This window comes from Rattus norvegicus, chromosome 2 (assembly GCF_036323735.1).
Source record: "Rattus norvegicus strain BN/NHsdMcwi chromosome 2, GRCr8, whole genome shotgun sequence".
Lineage (NCBI taxonomy): Eukaryota > Metazoa > Chordata > Mammalia > Rodentia > Muridae > Rattus > Rattus norvegicus.
In genome coordinates this window covers 163,078,275-163,102,133 of record NC_086020.1, presented here as the reverse complement: position 1 = coordinate 163,102,133, position 23,859 = coordinate 163,078,275, and the positions used below count along the sequence as shown (strand labels likewise).

General features: G+C 38.0%; 1 long non-coding RNA gene across 1 annotated transcript in view; it reads right to left on the bottom strand.

The window, feature by feature from the left end:
- Nucleotides 1-1,131: 1,131 nt before the first annotated feature.
- LOC102547227 (uncharacterized) overlaps nucleotides 1,132-23,859 on the bottom strand; it is a 62,244-nt gene continuing 39,516 nt past the window's right edge. The window contains exon 4 of the long non-coding RNA XR_010064311.1: nucleotides 1,132-5,702. This is a non-coding gene — a long non-coding RNA (uncharacterized LOC102547227). The remainder of the gene's footprint in view (nucleotides 5,703-23,859) is intronic.

Here is a 23,859-nt window from a genome sequence, read left to right as displayed (position 1 = left end):
AATTTGCTTTCTTCTACGTGTCTACCTCCAGTTGAACCAGAACCATTCGGTTTTTTTTTTTCCATTGCGTAGTTTTAGCTCCTTTGTCAAAATTCAAGTAACCATAGGTGTGTGGGTTCATTTCTGGGTCTTCAGTTGCATTCCGTTGATATGCCTGCCTGTCTCTACACCAATACCATGCAGATTTTATCATGAGTGCTCTGCAGTGCAGCTTGAGGTCAGGGATGGTGATTCCTCCAGATGTTCTTTAATTAAGAATAGTTTTCACTATCCTGAATTTTTGCTATTCTAAATGAATTTGCAAATTGCTGTTTCTAACTTTATAAAGAATTGAGTTGAAATTATGATTAAAGTGGTTTTTTTAGTATTCATGGGTAGGCAGGGCTGAATCTCAAGCTGATAATAAACTTCAAAATGTGTGAGAGATTCTCACATGGCAATAGACTTGAAGGGATGAAGGGGTCATACAGAACAGAACTATATTCAGAAAAATGTGGATAATAGTCATTTTATTGTCTTCTTACTTTTAACAAAAATATTTGAGCATTTCCTCCTTTGATGTATTTGTCATGTATAGCATTCATTTTATTTCATATGCTCCCTTAATTAGTAGTTATTTGGGGTTCATGTCATGAATGCATGTTGTATTTTGTGGAGGAAGAAAGCTTTAATTCCATTGCATATCTTGATATGACCATATGATTTTTACCATTGAGTCGATTCATGAGATATATTACAATTATTAATTTATATATTTTGAACACACTTTTATTTGATGTTGTTAAAGTTTTATTTCAGAGTCTGCACAAAAATCCCACTGGTAATAATTTTTTTTATCTTTATTAACTTGAGTATTTCTTATTTACATTTCGGTTGTTATTCACCTTCCTGGTTTCCGGGCCAACATCCCCCTAACCCCTCCCCCTCCCCTTCTATATGGGTGTTCCCCTCCCCATCCTCCCCCCATTACCGCCCGCCCCCCAACAATCATGTTCACTGGGGGTTCAGTCTTGGCAGGACCAAGGGCTTCCCCTTCCACTGGATAGCTCTTACCAGGCTATTCATTGCTACCTATGAGGTTGGAGCCCAGGGTCAGTCCATGTATAGTCTTTAGGTAGTGGCTTAGTCCCTGGAAGCTCTGGTTGGTTAGCATTGTTGTTGAACACTCTTGTATAATAGAAATAAAACTAGCTTGATCATGGTAAATAACATTTTTTATTTGTACTAGAGCTTGATTTACAAAATTTTTTTTAAAAATTTTTCATCTATGTTCATCAAGGAGATAAGCTTATGATGTTCTTTTCTTGTGACTTCAGGTTTTATATGAGTGTAATGCTGGCTGAATAAAAATACATAAATAATATATTAAATAATAAAATGCATGGTAAATCAATAGTAATATTATAAAGTATTTTTGCATTTCTCCCTTTATACTTTTATTGTTATTGGATATTTTTATTTACATTTCAAATGTTATCCGTTTTCTTAGTTTCCTGTCCTTAAACCTCCTATCCCATCCCTGCTCCTCCTGCTTCTATGTGTGCTACCCCACCTACCCACCCCTTCCTACCTCTCGGCCTTGGCATTCCCCTACACTGAGGTATCAAGCCTTGGTAGGACCAAGGGCTTCTCCTGCCATTGATGCCAAACCAGGCCATCCTTTCCTACATAGGTAGCTGGAATCATGGGTCTGTCCATGTGTACTCTTTGCATGGTGATTTAGTCCTTGGGAGCTCTGATTGGTTGGTATTGTTGCTCTTATGGAGTTGAAAACCCCTTCAGCTCCTTCAATCTTTTCTCTAACTACTCCATTGGGCACCCCATATATGATCCAACATATAACAAGGACACATGCTCCAATATGTTCATAACAGGCTTACTTTAATAGCCAGAAGCTGGAAAGAACCCAGATGTCCCTCACCAGGGGAAGAAATACAGAAAATGTGGTACATCTATACAATGGAGTACTACCTAGCTATCAAATCAATGACTTCATGAAATTCATAGGCAAATGGATGGAATTAGAAAATATCACACTGAGTGAGGTAACCCAACCACAAAAAAACACACATGGTATGCATTCACTGATAAGTGGATATTAGCCCAAAAGCTTAGATTACCCAAGATACTATCCACACACCACATGAAGCTCGAGAAGAAGGATGACCAAAATGCAGATGCTTCTGTCCTTCTTAGAAGAGGGAATAAAATTATTCACAGGAGATACGAAGACAAAATTTGTAGCAGAGACTGATGGAAAGGCCATCCAGAGCCTGCTCCACCTGGGGATCAGCCCATATACATACAGCCACAAAACCCAGACAATTTTCCTGATGCCAAGAAGTGCATGCTGACAGGAGCCTGATATAGCTGTCTCCTGAGAAGCTCTGCCAAAGCATGACAAATACAAAGGTGGATGTTTGCAGTCCCTTTCTCTTTTAATTAATGATATAATTTCATAAGCTCTGATATTGATTCTTCTGAATCTGTCTTGGACTGAATGTTAATTAATTAAAAAAGAGACACCTATCTATCATCACATACATTTTATTACCAATTATTTGAGCTATCAATTTTCCTCTAAGAACTTCCCTTCATTGTATCCACATATTCTGATATGCTATATTTTAAATTTTACTAAACTGTAGGAATTTATATTTCCTTTTTTTCTATAATTTTTTTGAAAATTGAAATATTTTCCTACAATATATTCTGATTAGGGATTACTTTCCTCCAGGTCTTATCAGATCCTCCCCGCTTTACCACTCAGCTAAATTTGCTCTTTTCCTTCTTCTCATTATAATAAAGCAGGCATCAAAAAATTAATAATTATAATAAAATTAAATTAAATACAAACAGGAAAAATCCAAAAAAGTACAAGAAATACATTCACAAGAAGACATGTACATTTGCACACAAAGAAATCACATAAAACATAACAGCAGAAACCATAGAGCCTATAAGGTAAAAACCAAACAAACAAAAAGCCCAGACAAAACAATATGAGAGCAAGAAATCCCAAAAAATGTCATTGAGTTCATTTTGGATTGTTCATCTACAATGAGGCCTCCCTAAAAGAGGGGCTTCGAATACCTTGTGAGATTTTGTTGGAGTAAATTACTTATTTGAAAACAGTTATTAGTTGAAGATAGCTTCTGGGTTAGGGATAGAGGCTTTGTCCACTTCCCCTCCAGCACTGGGACTCTATGTGACTCAGAGCTCTGGCTGACCTATGTGCATGCTGCAACAGTCTCTGGGTAATTCTTGGTGTTGACATCTTGTGTTCACTGGGTGAGTTTTCTGTTTCTTGGTTTCTGTTGGCCTCTTTGGGTCTTAGATATGTGTGGCACTATGACCTGTATGATAGAGAGTGCTTATGAATCCCTACTATGGTATCCTACTGGTGATCACAGCTACACTGCCTTTCTAGGTATTGGGAGCTGACATGAAGTCGTCGGAATGGGATAAAGGGGCAGAGGGGCTAAGAGACTCCACAGGAGGAAAAGCAACTGGGTCTGTCAGAAGTATTTATAGAACCTGCATGGGATGAAGACAGTAAGAAAGGAAGGAAGGGAGGGAAGGAGGGAGGGAAGGGAGAGGAGAGGAAGGAATGGAGAGGAGAGGAAGGAATGGAGAGAAGAGGAGAGGAGAGGAGAGAAGAGAAGAGAAGAGAAGAGAAGAGAAGAGAAGAGAAGAGAAGAGAGGAGAAGATGCAGATGATCTACTACAGGACTGCAGATGAGCCTGAGGGTTTAGAATTATAGGGTGGGATGGAGAGTGAAGATTGCCTACCTGGTTCCCTAGCTGCAGTGTACAGCAGGTGTCTAGGAAGAATGTCATATTAAAATAAGAAATCCTTCTTAATTTCTTCTGTGAGCCATTTGTAATTCAATAGTGTGTTGTTTAAACTCCATGGCTTTATGGACTTTCTGTGATTTTTCTAGTTGATATCCATCTTCACTGTCAGGAAAAATACAAGACAACACTGAAATTTTTGTTCCAAATTGTTTTGGGTCCTAATATGTCAGATATTTTTGGATAAGCTCCATAATATGCTGAGAATGTGTATTATTCAGTGTTTGAATGGAATATTCTGCAAATGTCTTAAAAGTCTATTTGATATATGAGTAATCAACTCCAATTATTCTCTATGTATCTTCACTCTAGATGGTGGAGGTGTTGGTGAGAGAAGAGTATTGAAGAGTATTGAATATGGAGATATTATGTTAGATTCACTTCACAGCTTTTTGTTTGTGTATTTTATGGAATTAGGCATGCTTACATTTGAATATATATGGCAAACATTATACATATAAATATAATAATATAATCTTGATACATTGCTACTTTCCAGAGTGTAAAGTGAATGGAGTTTGTTGGAAGTTTATTTTGTAAATATTGGAAAAGCTATGCCTGTTTACTTACTAGGGCTTTCAGTCTTCCTGTTCAAACTGACTTCTTTTATATGTTTATCTTGCTGTAGCTTTTTCGGTCTCCATTCTCTTATCATTATTCTTAGGGAGCCTAAGAAACGAATGCAGAACTCCCCTAGATAGAATGAGGAGTCAGTAATTTTGGAATACCACTGAGGGTCACTTGTTGAAGTTCTTAAGGCTTTACTAGATGAAGAGTGAAGGGGGCGTGAGCTGTCAAGTTCAAATTCCGTTTCAATGGCCTGGCTATTTTAGCCGTAGCCTAAATATGGCTTCCAGGAAAAGATAAGCTTTTAAAGCAAAAGAGATTTAAAAAAAATCATAGTAAAGGAGAAACTGATCTAGTTCAATGGTCTCTTTTTACCTTTAAATGACATAGACAAATTCTTTTACCTTTTTTTTTTCTTAATCATTACTCCCAACGCCCAGCCCCAAGATCCACTTCCTGCAGCAAAGGCCAATGTTCTCTTGAGCCAACTCCATTCCACTCTTGAAGTTTTCATCACTGATATCCCATGGTTCTAGCGTCACAGAAACCTGTGATCTCCATTGTGATTTAGGCTCCAGCTTTACTGCTTCACAATAAAGCTTTCAAATTATTATTTTTTTTTCTTTTTTTCAGAGCTGGGGACCGAACCCAGGGCCTTGCGCTTGCTAGGCAAGCGCTCTACCACTGAGCTAAATCCCCAACCCAAGCTTTCAAATTATTAACATGAACATTTTCCCATAACCCATAATAAGGGTATATTCCTAAAATATTAGTTAACTCTTAAGTGAAAAATGCCATACCAAATATCTCTTTTCTGTGTCAAGGACAACAGAAAAAAGAAACAACCTGCCCCAGTTTATTATAACCCAAGGAAGCAGAACTATTAAATAGAATTTGGTTTACTACAAGGCATTCTATTACAGGAAAATAAGTTATCATGGGAAAAACAAGGAAACTCTAAATGGTATGAACTTACTCAGAACCATAGGTTAGGAAGGTGTAGCATAAAACTCATTACTGTAAGATTTTTGTCACTGTTAGACTGAACAGAAAAACAAAACAAACCGGAACTGCACTGTCTTCACCCCCACCCTCACCCCTGTATATTTAAGCCATTTAAAACAAAAAGAAACAAACAAACAGAAACCCCAAAAACAAGCCTAAGAGAATGTTTGTCTGTAACTTAACACATACCTGGCATGCACTGGACTCAAGATTCAGTTCTCAAGCACCTTTAAAAAGTATGCAATGTTTCTGTGGAAGCTGGATGGTCCAGAGACCTAGTGTAGAACCAAACACAAGTACCACAACCGGTTAAAAGGAAAAAGATCAATAAAATGATTTCTAATGATATTCTACTATACTCATAAATCATTGTCTAGCCCAATAGTCATAGGTGAGGCTTCCTCCAGCAATTTGTGGGAAGAAATGCAGAGACCCACAGGCGAACATTATGTGGAGCTTGGGGAATCCTGCAGAAGGGGGAGAGAAAGGATTATAGAAGGTAAATGTATCAAGGACACAGGAGAGCAAAGCCTAGAGAATTAACTAAGCAGGGCTCACAGAGGCTCACAGAGTCTGAAGGGGCTGTCATGGAGCCTGCATGATTCTGTGCTAGGCCCCCTGAATATATACTATGGTTATTAGCTGGGTGACTCCTGGTAGTGAGGTTAAGGGTGTTTCTGGCCCTTTTCCTCCTATTGGGTTGCCTCAACCTGCCTTGATATGAGGCTTGGTGCCTATTGTATTGACTCTTGTTATATCATGTCCCAGTTGGTGTCCCAGGGAGGCCTGAAGGGAAATGGATGAACCAGGCTGTGAATGTGCACGGGGAGATGGGACTGGGAGGAGTGGATAGAGAGGAGGCTGTGGTCAGGATATAATATAGGAAAGAAGCAGAAAAAGAAATACAATGTTCATTAAAAATGTAAGCAATTCTCTTACAGACATAAAATGTAAGCACTTTTAATCTGAGCAAAAATGATATTGATAATAAGGCTGATAGCAAACATTTATTGAGACCTTTTCCTAGTTGGGCTTTAAGTGATTTAAATGCGTGAATACAGTTTAAACAGGCTAAGCTATTAAGCAATTTCCTTGTTTATGAATGAAAATTACAGTCATGACTGCATTTATTTCCCCACTGCTTCTACAAAGTACCTTGACAGAAGCACCCTCAGGAAGGAAGGGTTTGTTTTGACTCACAGGTGATGGTCCATCATGACTGGAGGCAATGATGTGAGGTCACACAGCATCCACAGTGAGAAGAAGCACTGACTAATGGCTGAAGATCAGCTAGCTTCCTCTTTTTTTCTTCTTGCTTTAATTATTTTTTCTTTTTATTGGAATTTTATTTACATTTCAAATGTTATCTGCTTTCCAGGTTTCCCATCCATAAACCCCCTGTCCTATCCCTCTCCCCCTTCTTCTATGAGGGTGTTTCCAACCCATCCACCCAACCCTTCCAGCCTCCCCGCCCTGACATAACTCTATACTGGAGGGGTGCAGGTCTACCCTTGACAGAACCAAGGGCTTGTCCTCCCACTGGTGCCCAACATGGCCATCCCCTGCTACATATGCAGCTGGAGCCATGGGTCAGTCCATGTATCGTCTTTGGATGGTGGTTTAGTCCCTGGGAGCTCTGGTTGGTTGATATTGTTATTCTTATGGGGCAGCAACCCCTTCAATCCTTTCTCTAACTCCTCCAATGGGGATCTTGTTCTCAGGCCAATGGTTGGCTTTGAGCATCTGCCTCTGTATTTGTCATGCTCTGGCAAAGCCTCTCAGGAGACAGCTATATCAGGCTCCTGTGAGCTTGTACTTCTTGGCATAAGCAATACTGTTTAGGTTTGGTGGCTGTATGTATATGGGCTGGATACCCAGGTGTGGCAGTCTCTGAATGGCCTTTCCTTCAGTCTCTGCTCCACACTTTGTCTCTATATCTCCTCTTTTGAGTATTTTTGTTTCCCCTTCTAAGAAGGACTGAGCAGCTTCCTCTTTCTTATGTAGTCTGGAACCTCAATTCATACAAGGTCACCCACACGGAGGGGAATCTTCCCAGATCAAGTGATTTAATGTAAAATATCTCGATCAGGTATGCCCAGAAAGAGTATTATATTCGTGGACAGTTAAAACCTCTCTCTCCATCCCTCTTTCTCCCCACTCTGTCTCTCTGCCTCTGTCTCTCTGTGTCTCTCTATGTCTCTCTGTCTCCCCCTCCCCCTGCTATAAACTTACTCTTATTTTCTGCCACCTAACGTTCAATATATAAATGTTTACTCTCTCTATATAATATATATATATATAAATGTTTCCTTCCCTCTTTCTATATAAGCTGCATTGTCATGAGGGCCTTCCCTACACCTTATCTCCTCACTCTTTTATGTCTGTACTTAGCATTTAGTTCTTATCTGAAATGTATGCATTGCTATCACACAATCTATCATGCACAATGACAAGCATTTGGTTACTGAAATAAAAATATCTTTCCATTTTTTTTCAGCTTCCCTTTATTTTGTACAAAGTTGAATTACCAGGGGTTAGGGAAAAGTACAGAAAAGGAAAATGTAAGGAGGGTTGATCGATAAGCAGCATAGGACTGAAGAGATAGGACAGTGGGGAAAGAACCTTCAGCATAAGAATGAGGAATTGTGTTGGGCAGCGGTGGTACATTCCTTTAATCTCAGCACATGGGAGGCAGAAGCAGGCAGATCTCTGAGTCTTAGGCCAGGCTGGTCTATACAATGTTTTCCAGGATAATCAGAGCTACACAGAGATACCCTGCATTGAAAACCTAAAAAATAAAGTAAAATTAAAAGAGTGAAAGTGAACAATAGAGGTGAGAATCTGACCCCCAGCACCAACAGAAATGCCAGGTAGACATGGGCCTGTATTTATTTCCAGACGTTAGTAGGCAAGAGATAGAATCCCCAGAGCAAGCTAGCTCAGCACACAAGGCTGGTCAGTGAGCTCTGCTTCTACTTGAAATTTTGCCTCAAGTAATAAGGTAAAGAGGGATGGAAAAAAGACTCCTGAAGTCAGCCTCAAGCGTTATGTGTACCACCCAACCCTATGCTCGCATACATGCAACCTTGCTTAGACACATACACATTACACACCCAGTGACACATTGAACATAAGTAATAAACTCCAGTTAAATGGGAGGACCATTCTAGGGTGTGATTGCTGATGTTTTAAGCCACAGGTCTCTTCTACTTTGTTACAGAAGTTTTGAGCAACTGATTCAGACTTCTGAAGAGAGGCCATGTGCTGCCACTTTGTTGGTTTGGTTCTCTTTTTTCCTTAGGTTTTAAAGGTAGCATACAAAGTAAAGTGTTTAATTGTGGCATAGCTGTCCTTGCGTGTGCATTTCCACACTACCATTTCCTGACATCTGTTTTGTTTCTCACTGGTCCTTGCTTCCTTCCACAACCCCTTCCTCTTTAATATTACAAAGATTTATTATACTTTCTTTTGCCATTGGGGGGAAAAAGCCTTTTAATCTAACACCTACATGAACACATCACTGTAAACAGATGAGAAGAATAGGCCCAAAATTTAATTATAGTTCATTACCAACTTAACTAACTTTGGTTCTTTAATTAAAAGAGGAAGTAAATGACTCCCTAAGGACCATAACAAAACGTTAATAGTAAAATGATGAAATAGCCCTGTTTGCACACAAGCACAAAGTACACATGTCCAGGCCCACAATGGCTATTGGATCACTACAATGATTAAACTGGATCTATATTTAGGAAAGCAGCACATGGAGAAGAAGATATTTTTCACTCCAGATATCTAGAAGGAGAGTTCAAGAGAAGAATAAGTAACATGCAAATTTTAACTCACATTTCTCTTCTAATCTAAATATAAAATGAGAAGAAAATAAAACCAACAAAGAAAGGACCCAACTTCTACCAGCCTATGTAATATTGAGAGGGATTGTCTTTGTGTTTGTCAAAACTACTTCAGGTTTGGTAAAAAGGACTTTGATATTAACGTTGTTGCAGTAAACATTTAATAAATGTGGGACCTTGTATCCTGCGCTGGTGCCAGCACTGTAGGACCACATGGCACTGCAGGGTACTTTTATCTCAGCAGCTCCAAGCGGGCCCCAAGTACTCTCAGATGCATGAGTACTGCTCAGGCGGTTCATGAGCCGTTCTAGGGTGGCACCTTTCCACACTGCTCCCTAGACTTAGTTCTGGCACTGGAGGGCCATATGGAACTAACCATAATTTATCTCTGGTTAGTATCTCTCCCGCGAACTCACTGGTTCCAGTTACCTGGTAAACTCAGGGCTCTATTGCAGCCCCTTGCTACAGAATCTGCCCATGCTCCCAGCCACTGCCCCCTGGTAGCTAAGGTATAAACTCCCAACTACCCAGTGAAATCAGGACTCAATACACTGTAACTTAACAATCAGATTTATATGTTAAATTCTCAATCCACACTACATCCAAATGATAAACTCACAACCAAATGATAAAGATATAAACCGCCCACCTAGATAAGATAAATTGACCTATAGAAATCCATCCCTTAAGAAATATTCATCTATGTAGAGATGCATAGTGAGGATCGTTTACATCTGCCTCCATGTTGCCTCTCTGCCCCTTTCTGCTTATCCCTTTCCTTCTAAAACTTTGCTCCCTCCTCCCTTCCTTCTCGTCCAATGACAGGCCTCATTTTGTCTTGTGTCTGCCCTCTCCTGCATAATGACGTCAACCTACACAACTCTGAGAGATATAAAGCTGCATTAAAGGTAAGTAGCCGCTAGTGTGAACCGTCAAAGGGAAGCAGACTCCTGTGTGAGATCACAGTAGCCCATTTTCCAGATCATTTTCTGTTGTAAGTTTTGTAAGTAAATTATAATGTAAGTAAAATAACTTACCAGATATTTTATGAAAAAAAAGGAGAGGAAAGGATGCATGACAGTCTTAACATAATCAACCAGATGCCAGAGATGGTAAGAGCATTGCTAGGCTCATTGCTGCAGTGCACACTTGATTGGTCAGAAATCTGGAGGAGGGACATAAATAGAATTCACCATAGAATTCACAGATGAGTCCCTCTCTCACAGGAAGAAACAAAGTGAATTTAAAAATGTCATTAAGTTTGATGTTTTATTCTGCTGTGCCACGTTAAAGAATCCTTTGCAGGCAGAGAAAATAAATAACGTGAAAACAGCGGAGATCGCTGAAAAACAGCACAAACAGCCAAAAAGCCCCATGAACACTGCTTGGTATGGATATCAGTTAGCCAAATTATAAGAAAATAAACAGTAATTGAAAGAAAACGAAGAATTCTAGTGTGAGTTTGACGTTTACAACTCCCGTTGTTTTGCGTCTCCTGTAAAAGTGGGATGCATGGGGCTGGAGATTTAGCTCAGTGGTAGAGTGCTTACCTAGGAAGCGCAAGGCCCTGGGTTCAGTCCCCAGCTCCGAAAAAAAGAACCAAAAAAAAAAAAAAGTGGGATGCATGTGGAACAGACCCATAAAAAATAATTGGCACTTCGGTGTGGAGCTGTTCTTTTCAATTGAGAAAACTATAGGAAAAAATATTAGGGAGCCTGTTTCATGGAATGATTGCATTGGTTCATTAAACACAACACAGAGCCAAAACTCACAACAAAAAAGGATCTGAATGATTGGGCTGCTGTGCTCGCACACAGGAGCCTGCCTGCCCTTGGTACCTTACACAGGCAGCCACTTACCTTTAACAAAGCTTTATTTCTCTCAATGTTAATATTAGCAAATTGGACCAAAGCCCTTTTTACCAAACCAGAGTACAGTTTTGACAAATATGAACACGATCCCTCTCTATATGACATAGGCTAGTAAAAGAACAAATATTTTGATTAGACTAATATTTGAACACCAACTCTCTTATTAACTGCTTGTGGGTTTCATCAATTCTCCTTATGTTGTGAAAGTCAGTGTCTTCACTTATGAAACAAGGCTGACAAAATCCTGCTGTGCGCCTGCCTTAAGGAAAACAGCAATTTAAAGGACAACATCACGTCTTGCTTATTACTATTCCTAAATGCCCATCTACCGGTCATCTGTCTAGCTGTCATCAGCCTCTCCACCAATCACATGTCATTATAAGATACGCCCAGCCAAACAATGCATAGTTGGCCTTTCTAATGTTCAGAATAATTTAAATTTTAACATTTATTCATTACATCTTGTTATGTTTAATCATCAGATAATCTAACACAAGTGTACATATGCGTGCTTTTGATATGAAATAATATGTGTCACTTAAATATATGTTTTCTATGTAGTGTAATATCACATATAAAGTGCATAACATAAATTCCATAACTGTATCTAACGGAGTCCACACAAATCCAGTAAGAGTAGTTTTAAGGTCATGAAGTCCAGCAGAAGAAAGTTCCCTTAACTGTGGCGTAGCTTGAACAGTATAAATGGAGATATATCTTTACTTCATAAAAAGCAGCCCACGTTATAAATGTTATCAGTTTCCTTCAAAGTTTTATAATTATTCAGATTAAAACTGGGCTTCAATATGTACCGACTATAAGAAGTTGTCACTTAAATGAGTTTCTTTAAGAATTAAAGCATTACATATGTAACTATTTCAATTAAAAGCAAATAATGCTAAAAATGTCAATCCCATTGTTGCAGTATTTGTCACTCATATATTTATAATATCATTTACAGTGAACACTATCTAACCAGTCTTGAGCATTACATTAAGCAAGAATCTATTTTGTTAAATATTTTTGGTGCTTCTTATGCCCATTTCTAGAGCAAGCTTGGATAACCTTTATTTTGCTGCACAAGATTTAAAACAATGTGAACAAGAATTCAAAAAAATATTAGCTGTAATAATCCTTACTTTAAATGCTTTTGTCAGTGTCTTTATCTTTATCACAATAATATCTGCCATTAAAAACTTTTACTCTTCTACTCACAGTATGATCTTTTCTCACTGTGATTATTTAATGAATTTTAAGAATAATTTACAATAGAAATTACTTACAAATTTCATGGTGTAGGTCTCATATATTGCTATATCATGCATCGATTGCCTTATTTCATAAATTTTTTAATTTTTATTTTAATTAATTTTTCATCTAGATGTTTTGTAAAAGATTATTCTATGTCATCATTGATATCTACTGAATTAATAATTAAAAATGCTTAGAGAAAATACAAAAATACTGCATAACAGCCTACTAAGTTATATTTATTTGATGTTTGTAAAAATGTTCTAGATGTAGTTAATGCTACTTTATTAAAAAAAAAGTTAAGAGCCATGAAGTAAGCAATCCTTAAACTGTCATAGAAACCAAAATTAAAATTTTTTCATCTCACTTTATATACCTTTAATTAAATATATATATTTGTACGATTTCTATATTCCACCCTAGGCAGATCACTTTGATATTAAAAAGATTCTTTGTTTTGTATCTTAATCAAGTGTGAAGTTTTGGGTAGTCTAAGTTTCAGCATTATTCAAAACTACAGCCTGGTTGTTCTTTAAAAGAAAATATTTATTGAAAGTTTTAGGTGAGGCATTGTCGCATGTTCCCTGTGATATAAACACTTATATCTTCCAAGAAGATGCAAATCTAATGAGTAGAAGTAACTGAGACTCAGCACATCTGGGTGTCTCTTATCTCGGAAAGCTAGTGGTATACACTGCATTTGCCGTGATCATTCAGCAGTAGCAGTAGTCATCATTCAGCAGTATACGGGATACAGAAACACTTGTCTAATTGCTGGATTCTGGCTAGCTGGATTCTCTCAGTTGATTCCCCAGCTGCTGGAGCCCTGTCTGACCTCTGGGAGTTCTGTTTCAAGGACTAGCCTCTTCTCCCTATAGACTTTCATTAGATTGGTTCACTGGTGTAACCACACACATGGCATTGTTACCACACTGTCAACAAGTGACAAATGATAAAGAAGCTACTGGGGTCAACACTTGAAGACTCAATTCTTGTCCAGCTCCACTTTCCATCTGCGTAGGGCAAAAAGACATGTCAAGGAATTTGATTTGCTAAGACTTATCTCCAAATATGCTTTGATTTATAAGCATATTAACCCAACACGTACACTTCCTGTTTTTCTTACACATGACATTTTTTCACAAAAGCTCTTCCCTTTAATCAAAACACCTCCTTCTTTCCTTCTGTTATACTGTTTTCTGTTACTATAACAAATATCCAAGATAATTTATTTGTAGATTTTTTTTATAAAAAGACTTATTTTGGATTTGTCTGGAAGATTACAACAATTGATCAATTTATCCCATTGTCTGAGGGCCCAAAGACAGATAATGCATCAAACCAGGAAGTGTGTGGTAAAGAGAAATGATTCACTGAATGGCTCAGAAGCAAAGGATTGGATAGAAAAGTGACTCGAGTCCTAAACTATCCATCAGGAGCAGTCCTTCAATGATCTAAAAACTTCTCACTAGATTTCAACTGTTAAAGTTCCATTGATTCAGAAGTAGCACGACCCAGGGGAACAAGTGCTTAATGCCTGAGCTCTTAGATAACACTTAAGGTCCAAACTAGAGAATGTATATCCCCACATCTGGCTTCCTGGATTGGCTGACTCCCCATGTGGTGACTGACTAATCTCCATGTGATGACAGTGTTGCTTCCTTTGCTTTTTTTAATAAATGTCTCAAGAGCAGACAAGCACGTCAGAGAAACACCTGTTGTATTTATTTATTTATTCATTCATTCATTCATTCATTCATTTAATGTATTGAGTACACTATTGCTTTCCTCAGAGACACTGGAAGAGGGTATCAGATCCCATTACAGATGTTTCTGAGCCACCATGTGATTGCTGGGAATTGAACTCAGCCCCTCTTGAAGAGCAGCTAGTACTCTTAATCATGAAGCCATCTCTCCAGCCCACAGTATTACTGATGACTGGCTTTTTTCATGTTGGGCCATATAGCTTCTCCTCTGCCTCATAATAGATGCCTTATTACAAAGAAATGATCTTTTAAAGTCTCTAATTTGCTTAAAAGCACAAAAGATTATGGTTTATTCCTCTCTGCTCACTGTTACACAATTGAGTTCAGTAAACCAGTACCTGTGCATAGTATTATTGAGGATTATAAATGATTGGCACAGACTAACAATGATTTAAGTAGCAATAAGCTACCATGGAATGGGATTAAAAGCTATCTTGTGATAATAGTTTCATAATTACTTTGCTGGGTTATGAAATATGTTTTTATTTATTGAGAATTAATTTTACTATGAGAGAAACTCATTCAAAGATATGTGCATGCTTCTTAAGCTTTAATATTTCTCATTTTTCCTTTGGTGTTAAAAAGATTTGGGCAAAAATTAAGTGTGTATTGATTTCAGATACTTGACATTATGTCTTACTATACAACCCTAGCTGCTATGCACATTGCAATGTATGTGCAAACAAGTATAGCAAGAATGTGCTTATTTGAGGGAGTCTTGATGATCATTAGTTTAAAATGGCTTTTCAGTTGATAGTGCTCTTTCAGCATTTTGCCACCTAGAGAATCTTATTTTGACTATGACCACTTGTCAAAAGTCAGAAGTACTTCATTTATCTGCTATAAAAAATTGATTGTCTATCCATATACTCATCTCTAAACCTCATTTATTTGGTGACCTTGACCAATGTGAAACTTGTTGAGTACATCACAAATTGGTATTAGATTCTAAAACCAAAAAGATGAATTGTAGACAGCAGGTTATTGAAACTGATAGGAATAATTTATCTTAACAGCATAATAGAATGATCACATCCTGATAGAGTACATGAGATGCTCCAAGATGAATGTGAAGAAAAAGTCAAGGAAAATTACCAATTCTCAACCACAGAGATATTCCATATTTGTATATATTTGCTCCAATTAACTAATACTGTTCTTTGGAAAACATAAGTGTATCTTTGTACCCAGTGTAATAATATGGAGAATTAAAAATAACTGGCTACAATTAGAAAGTGTTTACACCAGGCTCTTCTGAATTAAGCAATGTGAAGTAAGTGATCTCTCGGTATTTTATTTTGTTTAATTTAAAATATATCCAATGCCCCACTATTGTCCTTTCTTCCTGTTGCTTCTTCTTAACCCTTTCTTTTGTGCTATTTTTCTATAAAACATAATTAACATTACAACGTGAACACCACAATAAGGGAAAGCATGTTAGTAAAATTTTGGGAGATGTAACTTACCATGTAATTTTAATACAGGTTTATTTCATTATATTCTCAAAAGTTATTTTTACGTGTTCATAAAAAAGGTGCCAGAGAAATGACAGTATGGTTGAAAGGACCAAATTTTATTTTTAGAAACTGAAAGTCACAAAGAAGAACATGACTGTGCATGCCTACAATCTAGGCACAGAGATAGGTTCACCACGGGTTTGAAATGACATGTCCTCACAGTGAGGGCCGGACCAGCAGGGAAGTATAGCACAACGTGTTTCAAAATAATCAAACAAAAAGACAAAACAAGCAAAATAAAAACTGCAAAAGGAAAGACAAACAAGATCATACATGTTTATTTTATATTTGTTATGTATTCATTGTATGTAGTGATGGGCTTTATAAAGACATTTCACTGAAGAATATCATGTACTGTGACCATTTTCAGCCCTCTGTGTTCTTTCTCCACTACATTCTGATAATCTCCCTCCTTCCTTATATATCACTTCTGCTTTGAAGTGTGTGTGTGTGTGTGTGTGTGTGTGTGTGTGTGTGTGTGTGTGTGTGTGTGTGTAGAACACCTCGGATCCATAAATAAGAAAACATGCTATTTGTCTCACTGTATCTGTTTTGTTTTTCTTAATCTGATCATCTCTAATTACATCTGTTTCATCCTTATTTTTGACAAAATGAAATATTCTAGTTTTGTATGGATTCATCCATTTACAGAGACACAGGATGATTCCATAGCCGAGTAAATTGCTTGTGAGGAACTCGATGCCATGCTCAGTTAGAGAACTTAGGGTGTGTAAGCAGGAGTAATATACCTAGGTCACAGAATTGAACTTTTGAGTATAACTTGGATATAGAGTAGAGCAATTTATATTCAGCATTATGAGGAATGTCCACCATGATTTTGGTAATGGTGGCACTAATACTAATTTATATTTCCCCAACACAGATAATGTTTCCTTTTATCCATTCACCCATCCTCTAAATGTCAACCTCGCAAGGATTTGTTATCTGTTTGTTTAGTGACAGAAGTGATGACTAACCTGAGATGGAATTCTAAAATAGCTTTAATTTGTATTTCCCTGATGAATATATCCCTTTAAAATGCTTGTTACTTGGAATTGGCCAGATCTCTCAAAGCCTAAATAAGTCAAGCCATAAAATAACCTCTCTCTCTCTCTCTCTCTCTCTCTCTCTCTCTCTCTCTCTCTCTCTCTCTGTCTCTGTCTTTCTCTGTCTCTCTCTGTGTGTCTCTCTCTGTCTCTGTCTCTCTCTTTCTCTAGTGTGTGCGTGTGTATGAGTTAAGAAGTCCTACAGTCCTACTGAACTGTAGCCTACCAGTCTCTAAGCTCAGATCCTTCCCAAGCCCTTTGTCATGTAGGCTATAATGAACTAAACCCCATGGTACACATCCCCCAAAAGGTAAAATGTCATGTATTTTAAGAGTTCAACATTCTTGATCATCAAGGAAATGCACATTAAAACTATTCTGATAATTCATCCTACCTCAGTCAGGCTGCTAAGATCAAGAAAACAATTCATGACAAATACTGGAAAAATGTGAGGAAAAAAGGAATCTCTATATACAATGAATTCATACACAGTGAAGGAATCATAAAGAAAACTGAAATCACGAGTTTTCTGATAAATTGATGAAACTGGAAAATAGTACAGTAAATGGTGTAACCCATTATGGAAAAGTAAATGTAGCCTGCATTGTTTAATTTACAGAATCTAGCACCAAATTCTTAAATATAATCATGTAACCTGCAATACCCTCAGAAGCCAGTACAGTACAAGGGACAACAGAAATGCACGGGAAAGGAGGAAACTTATCTAGAGAGGGGAGTAAGGACAATTCAGAATCGTAGGAAGAAAGATGAAATAGATACTAAGGATGTTTTTAAAAGACAGAAAAACATCATTGTACATGCTTATTAAAAGTTTATATTCAATTATATCTGAGCCTAGAGAGATGGCTCAGTGCTGGTCTTGCAACAGATCAGAGTTCAGTTCCTAGAACTCCCTGCTGAGGAAGAAATGTCATTAATAATTCTATTCAGCTATTAAGCCTGGGAACTACAATGACCTACTCCCTAGATCCTGTGGAATTCTTGATTCTCAGTTCCTGAGACATTTCAAGGAGGCTTCTTTCTCATCATGAACGCTTATCTTCTCTTTCCTTTCTTCTTCACTGAGCACATTGAACCTCTAAGGCAGTATGTGTCTAAAAATGGAAAACTATATAATAATTACTTATGCAATTATTTTATTTTCTCAGTTCTTTTACATTTTTTGCTATTTGATTTATCTAGATAAATGAATTAATAAAATGATAAAAAACTTAAGGAAGAACTTAGAGGGCATGAGGTTGATTTATTCAGGTTAACATTGGTGAAACCAGGAATGTTATATATGTTGAACTGTCTCCACAATGGAGGAAATAAAATACCGGCATTTCTCCAAGAAAGCTGGGAGCAGATGTTGCTAATGACCTGGTGGCTTTCACTATCTGCAGAGCCAGACTTCACGGAAGTTCCCCAGAATGATTATTCAGACTCTCCTTCTCTAGACTTTATTTTACCTCTCAGTTAATAGAACCTAGCCCTAGGGAAGATGTCCCCTGTACCTTATAGCCTGCTGGCCTCTATGCCACACTAGATCCTAGACCTCTAAGCTATAGAACACATCTTCACGGTCACACAAAAGTTGCAAAGGAATATCTATGTAATCATGGTCTAATCTTTATTGTGCACTTGGAATGGTTGTTACCTGGAAACTATTTTCCACATTGAGCCTTGTTTAAATATGTTTGCAATAAATCACCTAACATTTGGATCTCTAGAATTCTGATCCAGCCTAAGTCAAGCAGAACCAGGTTTTCATTCCCACTTCTTCACAAATCATTTTACCACCAACTATGACACCTACAGGGATTATAACAGAAGAAGAAAATTTGACAGGTCTCAGAGCATCCAACCATCCTATTTACTATGCATTCCTTCTTTTGCAGGTGAGATGATTTTATGACAATCATCAAGGCTGCAGAAAATGTACTGTCTTCTTTTATCTTCTGTTCAGCCCTATGTATCCTACCAGGTATGAGAGTTTCCAGTAATTTTTTTTCCATTTCTGGTATTTTCATTTCTTTGACGAATTATTTTTGTATTTAGTCCAGAGCCCTTCAATACAAAGCATTTAGCTTCTTTTCAAATAATGCCAATACTGAGGTCACTTTGGTTCTCTGTCATTCTTTTCCTTATACTGAATCTATTTATAAGATTTTTCATATGCTAAGTAACTTGGTGATGTTCCCTATAATTTACAAATGTTGGATCTGCATTATTTTACTTTTTTTCTGAAATGAAATGGTATTATTATGCAGTAAAACTAAGTCAAATCCCAAATCTTCTAACTTTCGTGTTTAAGAACTCAATTTTGTAAACCAAAATAAATTTTAATGAGTAGTGGTCACACATCAGACATTGTATTCTATGTTCAGAGTCTGGCTTTATTTTCCTGGGTCACTCTTTTCCAAGGACATCTGGGCACTCCCAGCTCATACAGACTCCCCAGGCAGTTCTGTTAAGTCTTGTGACCTGAAACACAGCTGGGCTTTTGACTGCCTTAGCGCTATCTAAGCTAAAATACAAAACACTTATGAGATTTGTTTTCTATAGAGTTCAACTCTCTCAAAATTTGCCTATGTGCTCACTCTTCAGAGCCAGTTATCTAACATTACGGTAACATGTATCAGAATCATTTATGCTCATTTTAAACAGTTGTAGGATTGGCTGTGAACATTCATAATAAGTCACTTCTAGTTTCACAAGAATTAATAAAAAGTATCTACTTAAAAATATTCTTTTTTAATACCATTAGTGACCTAAGGAGAGTATTGGCAATGATGAAACTTCAGGTGTGAAGGGCTTAGCTATGTCTCTATTCAATAATATACATACTGTCTCACTTAGGGTTTCTATTGTGTGCAGAGACATCATGACCACAGCAAGAGTTATAAAGGAAAGCATTTAATTGGGTCTGGCTTACAGTTCAGAGGTTTACTTATTGTCATCATAGTGAGAAGCTTGGTGCCACGCAGGCAGACATGGCTCATGAGAGGCCGTTGAGAGTTCTACATCTGATCAGCAGACAGAAAAAACAGAGGGTGACACTGGGACTAGCTTGAGCTTCTGAAATCTCAAAGCTCACCCCCTGTGACACATTTTTCTTCTAACAAGGTGACACCTACTCCCCCAAGCTCTCACCTCAGAACAGTGTCACTCCCTATGAGCCTATGGGGGACATTTTCATTCAAACCATCAGATATCCTTAATGTCTGACACAGGTATTTTTTTTTCTTTTTTTTTTTTCTTTTTTTTTTTTTTATTAACTTGAGTATTTCTTATATACATTTCGAGTGTTATTCCCTTTCCCGGTTTCCGGGCAAACATCCCCCTCCCCCCTCCCCTTCCTTATGGGTGTTCCCCTCCCAACCCTCCCCCCATTGCCGCCCTCCCCCCATAGACTAGTTCACTGGGGGTTCAGTCTTATCAGGACCCAGGGCTTCCCCTTCCACTGGTGCTCTTACTAGGATATTCATTGCTACCTATGGGGTCAGAGTCCAGGGTCAGTCCATGTATAGTCTTTAGGTAGTGGCTTAGTCCCTGGAAGCTCTGGTTGCTTGACATTGTTGTACTTTTGGGGTCTCGAGCCCCTTCAAGCTCTTCCAGTTCTTTCTCTGATTCCTTCAATAGGGGACCTATTCTCAGTTCAGTGGTTTGCTGCTGGCATTCGCCTCTATATTTGCTGTATTCTGGCTGTGTCTCTCAGGAGCGATCTACATCCGGCTCCTGTCGGTCTGCACTTCTTTGCTTCATCCATCTTGTCTAATTGGGTGGCTGTATATGTATGGACCACATGTGGGGCAGGCTCTGAATGGGTGTTCCTTCAGTCTCTGTTTTAATCTTTGCCTCTCCCTTCCCTGCCAAGGGTATTCTTTTTCCTCATTTAAAGAAGGAGTGAAGCATTCACATTTTGATCATCCGTCTTGAGTTTCGTTTGTTCTAGGGATCTAGGGTAATTCAAGCATTTGGGCTAATAGCCACTTATCAATGAGTGCATACCATGTATGTCTTTCTGTGATTGGGTTAGCTCACTCAGGATGAAATTTTCCAGTTCCAACCATTTGCCTACGAATTTCATAAACTCGTTGTTTTTGATAGCTGAGTAATATTCCATTGTGTAGATGTACCACATTTTCTGTATCCATTCCTCTGTTGAAGGGCATCTGGGTTCTGTCCAGTTTCTGGCTATTATAAATAAGGCTGCGATGAACATAGTGGAGCACGTGTCTCTTTTATATGTTGAGGCATCATTTGGGTATATGCCCAAGAGAGGTATAGCTGGATCCTCAGGCAGTTCAATGTCCAGTTTTCTGAGGAACCTCCAGACTGATTTCCAGAATGGTTTTACCAGTCTGCAATCCCACCAACAATGGAGGAGTGTTCCTCTTTCTCCACATCCTAGCCAGCATCTGCTGTCACCTGAGTTTTTGATCTTAGCCATTCTCACTGGTGTGAGGTGAAATCTCAGGGTTGTTTTGATTTGCATTTCCCTTATGACTAAAGATGTTGAACATTTCTTTAGGTGTTTCACAGCCATTCGGCATTCCTCAGCTGTGAATTCTTTGTTTAGCTCTGAACCCCATTTTTTAATAGGGTTATTTGTTTCCCTGCGGTCTAACTTCTTGAGTTCTTTGTATATTTTGGATATAAGGCCTCTATCTGTTGTAGGATTGGTAAAGATCTTTTCCCCATGTTGGTTGCCGTTTTGTCCTAACCACAGTGTCCTTTGCCTTACAGAAGCTTTGTAGTTTTATGAGATCCAATTTGTCGATTCTTGATCTTAGAGCGTAAGCCATTGGTGTTTTGTTCAGGAAATTTTTTTCCAGTGCCCATGTGTTCCAGATGCTTCCCTAGTTTTTCTTCTATTAGTTTGAGTGTGACTGGTTTGATGTGGAGGTCCTTGATCCACTTGGACTTAGGCTTTGTACAGGGTGATAAGCATGGATCGATCTGCATTCTTCTACATGTTGCCCTACAGTTGAACCAGCACCATTTGCTGAAAATGCTATCTTTTTTCCATTGGATGGTTTTGGCTCCTTTGTCAAAAATCAAGTGACCATAGGTGTGTGGGTTCATTTCTGGGTCTTCAATTCTATTCCATTGGTCTATCTGTCTGTGTCTGTACCAATACCATGCAGTTTTTATCACTATTGCTCTGTAATACTGCTTGAGTTCAGGGATAGTGATTCCCCCTGAAGTCCTTTTGTTGTTGAGGATAGCTTTAGCTATCCTGGGTTTTTTGTTATTCCAGATGAATTTGCAAATGTTCTGTCTAACTCTTTGAAGAATTGGATTGGTATTTTGATGGGGATTGCATTGAATCTGTAGATCGCTTTTGGTAAAATGGCCATTTTTACCATATTAATCCTGCCAATCCATGAGCATGGGAGATCTTTTCATCTTCTGAGGTCTTCTTCAATTTCTTTCCTCAGTGTCTTGAAGTTCTTATTGTACAGATCATTTTCTTGTTGTTTAAAGTCACACCGAGGTACTTTATATTATTTGGGTCTATTATGAAGGGTGTCGTTTCCCTAATTTCTTTCTCGGCTTGTTTCTCTTTTGTATAGAGGAAGGCAACTGATTTATTTGAGTTAATTTTATACCCAGCCACTTTGCTGAAGTTGTTTATCAGCTTTAGTAGTTCTCTGGTGGAACTTTTGGGATCACTTAAATATACTATCATATCATCTGCAAATAGTGATATTTTGACCGCTTCTTTTCCGAACTGTATCCCCTTGATCTCCTTTTGTTGTCTGATTGCTCTGGCTAGAACTTCAAGAACTATATTGAATAAGTAGGGAGAGAGTGGGCAGCCTTGTCTAGTCCCTGATTTTAGTGGGATTATTTCAAGTTTCTCTCCATTTAGTTTAATGTTAGCAACTGGTTTGCTGTATATGGCTTTTACTATGTTTAGGTATGGGCCTTGAATTCCTATTCTTTCCAGGACTTTTATCATGAAGGGGTGTTGAATTTTGTCAAATGCTTTCTCAGCATCTAATGAAATGATCATGTGGTTCTGTTCTTTCAGTTTGTTTATATAATGGATCACGTTGATGGTTTTCCGTATATTAAACCATCCCTGCATGCCTGGGATGAAGCCTACTTGGTCATGGTGGATGATTGTTTTCGTGTGCTCTTGGATTCGGTTTGCCAGAATTTTATTGAGTATTTTTGCATCAATATTCATAAGGGAAATTGGTCTGAAGTTCTCTTTCTTTGTTGGGTCTTTGTGTGGTTTAGGTATAAGAGTAATTGTGGCTTCGTAGAAGGTATTCGGTAGTGATCCATCTGTTTCAATTTTGTGGAATAGTTTGGATAAGATTGGTATGAGGTCTTCTATGAAGGTTTGATAGATTTCTGCACTAAACCCGTCTGGACCTGGACTCTTTTTGGTTGGGAGACCTTTAATGACTGCTTCTATTTCCTTAGGAGTTATGGGGTTGTTTAACTGGTTTATCTGTTCCTGATTTAACTTCGATAACTGGTATCTGTCTAGGAAATTGTCCATTTCCTGAAGATTTTCAAGTTTTGTTGAATATAGGTTTTTATAGTAAGATCTGATGATTTTTTGAATTTCCTCTGAATCTGTAGTTATGTCTCCCTTTTCATTTCTGATTTTGTTAATTTGGAGGCACTCTCTGTGTCCTCTCGTTAGTCTGGCTAAGGGTTTATCTATCTTGTTGATTTTCTCAAAGAACCAACTTTTGGTTCTGTTGATTCTTTCTATGGTCCTTTTTGTTTCTACTTGGTTGATTTCAGCTCTGAGTTTGATTATTTCCTGCCTTCTACTCCTCCTGGGTGTATTTGCTTCTTTTTGTTCTAGAGCTTTTAGGTGTGCTGTCAAGCTGCTGACATATGCTCTTTCCTGTTTCTTTCTGCAGGCACTCAGCGCTATGAGTTTTCCTCTTAGCACAGCTTTCATTGTGTCCCATAAGTTTGGGTATGTTGTACCTTCATTTTCATTAAATTCTAAATAGTCTTTAATTTCTTTCTTTATATCTTCCTTCTCCAGGTTATCATTGAGTAGAGCATTGTTCAATTTCCACGTATATGTGGGCATTCTTCCCTTATTGTTATTGAAGACCAGTTTTAGGCCGTGGTGGTCCGATAGC